Source organism: Filicampus tigris, unplaced genomic scaffold (genome assembly GCF_054856515.1).
Source record: "Filicampus tigris isolate MCC_2025a unplaced genomic scaffold, RoL_Ftig_1.0 HiC_scaffold_40, whole genome shotgun sequence".
Lineage (NCBI taxonomy): Eukaryota > Metazoa > Chordata > Actinopteri > Syngnathiformes > Syngnathidae > Filicampus > Filicampus tigris.
The window spans coordinates 75,001-77,500 of record NW_028233421.1 but is presented as its reverse complement, the minus strand read 5'-3'; positions in this window follow the sequence as shown (position 1 = coordinate 77,500).

The window sequence follows — 2,500 nt, the reverse complement described above, 5'->3', positions numbered from 1 at the left end:
GCAGTGGTGGCCGCCTATAATAGCCCTGGTGGCATAAAAAAGCTCCAGGGCGCAGAGGCCGACGTGCGTAAAAGCATATCCGAGCAACAGGCACCTTCCCCGGGCTTCCACTAGTGCAGTGGTGGCCGCCTAACATAGCCCTGGTGGCATAAAAAAGCTCCAGGGCGCAGAGGCCGACGTGCGTAAAAGCATATCCGAGCAACAGGCACCTTCCCCGGGCTGCCACTAGTGCAGTGGTGGCCGCCTATAATAGCCCTGGTAGCATAAAAAAGCTCCAGGGCGCAGAGGCCGACGTGCGTAAAAGCATATCCGAGCAACAGGCACCTTCCCCGGGCTGCCACTAGTGCAGTGGTGGCCGCCTATAATAGCCCTGGTAGCATAAAAAAGCTCCAGGGCGCAGAGGCCGACGTGCGTAAAAGCATATCCGAGCAACAGGCACCTTCCCCGGGCTGCCACTAGTGCAGTGGTGGCCGCCTATAATAGCCCTGGTAGCATAAAAAAGCTCCAGGGCGCAGAGGCCGACGTGCGTAAAAGCATATCCGAGCAACAGGCACCTTCCCCGGGCTGCCACTAGTGCAGTGGTGGCCGCCTATAATAGCCCTGGTAGCATAAAAAAGCTCCAGGGCGCAGAGGCCGACGTGCGTAAAAGCATATCCGAGCAACAGGCACCTTCCCCGGGCTGCCACTAGTGCAGTGGTGGCCGCCTATAATAGCCCTGGTAGCCCTCAGCCCTGGTAGCCCAAAGCCCTGGTAGCCCACAGCCCTGGTAGCAAAAAGCCCTGGTAGCCCAAAGCCCTGGTAGCCCAAAGCCCTGGTAGCCCAAAGCCCTGGTAGCCTAAATTAATTTTTCCCATTCATTTCAATGGGTTAGGCTACCAGGGGGAGCAGTACCACTTTTGGCCATTAGGGGCGCTGTAGTAGGTAAAAGTTGATCCCCCCAGTCAGGGGATGAGTTTGCCTACTCGCTAGGTTACCCCTGGTTTCACAAAATACAAGGGGCACATTTTCAGAAACCACTTTTTCAGAACTTGCCACCTCCAGAGCTGATCAGGGGAGCCTCGCCAAACATTAATCCAAGATTGGTGAGGGCTCGTCGGACACCCCACGGGCGATGAGTCGGTGTCTGCCTGGAGCTCATGTCACTCTCAAATATTTTCTAAGTCAACCTCCATGCGCACATTGCAATGAGCCTGCCCGACATAGGGGCACTGTGAGCGGACTCACCGGGGGGGGAGAGGGCCCCCCCGCCTGGAGCTCCACGTGTTGGATTATTTTCTATGTCAACCTCCATGCGCTCAACAGAGCGAGCCTGCCCGACCTGGGGGGTGTTCAATCGGACTCCGCGGGCCGGGCGAGGGCCCCCCCGCCTGGAGCTCCACGTGTTGGATTATTTTCTATGTCAACCTCCATGCGCTCAACAGAGCGAGCCTGCCCGACCTGGGGGGTGTTCAATCGGACTCCGCGGGCCGGGCGAGGGCCCCCCCGCCTGGAGCTCCACGTGTTGGATTATTTTCTATGTCAACCTCCATGCGCTCAACAGAGCGAGCCTGCCCGACCTGGGGGGTGTTCAATCGGACTCCGCGGGCCGGGCGAGGGCCCCCCCGCCTGGAGCTCCACGTGTTGGATTATTTTCTATGTCAACCTCCATGCGCTCAACAGAGCGAGCCTGCCCGACCTGGGGGGTGTTCAATCGGACTCCGCGGGCCGGGCGAGGGCCCCCCCGCCTGGAGCTCCGCGTGTTGGATTATTTTCTATGTCAACCTCCATGCGCTCAACAGAGCGAGCCTGCCCGACCTGGGGGGTGTTCAATCGGACTCCGCGGGCCGGGCGAGGGCCCCCCCGCCTGGAGCTCCACGTGTTGGATTATTTTCTATGTCAACCTCCATGCGCTCAACAGAGCGAGCCTGCCCGACCTGGGGGGTGTTCAATCGGACTCCGCGGGCCGGGCGAGGGCCCCCCCGCCTGGAGCTCCGCGTGTTGGATTATTTTCTATGTCAACCTCCATGCGCTCAACAGAGCGAGCCTGCCCGACCTGGGGGGTGTTCAATCGGACTCCGCGGGCCGGGCGAGGGCCCCCCCCGCCTGGAGCACCGCGTGTTGCAATATTTTCTATCTCAACCTCCGTGCGCTCAACAGAGCGAGCCCGCCCGACCTGGGGGGTGTTCAATCGGACTCCGCGGGCCGGGCGAGGGCCCCCCCCGCCTGGAGCTCCGCGTGTTGCAATATTTTCTATGTCAACCTCCGTGCGCTCAACAGAGCGAGCCCGCCCGACCTGGGGGGTGTTCAATCGGACTCCGCGGGCCGGGCGAGGGCCCCCCTTCCTGGAGCTCCGCGTGTTGCAATATTTTCTATCTCAACCTCCGTGCGCTCAACGGAGCGGGCCCGCCCGACCCGGGCGGCGCTCAATCGGACTCCGCGGGCCGGGCGAAGGCCCACCCCGCCCGGAGCTCCTCACCACGCACCGCACCTCCATTCCCCCACCGACCGATCGGCAACCATG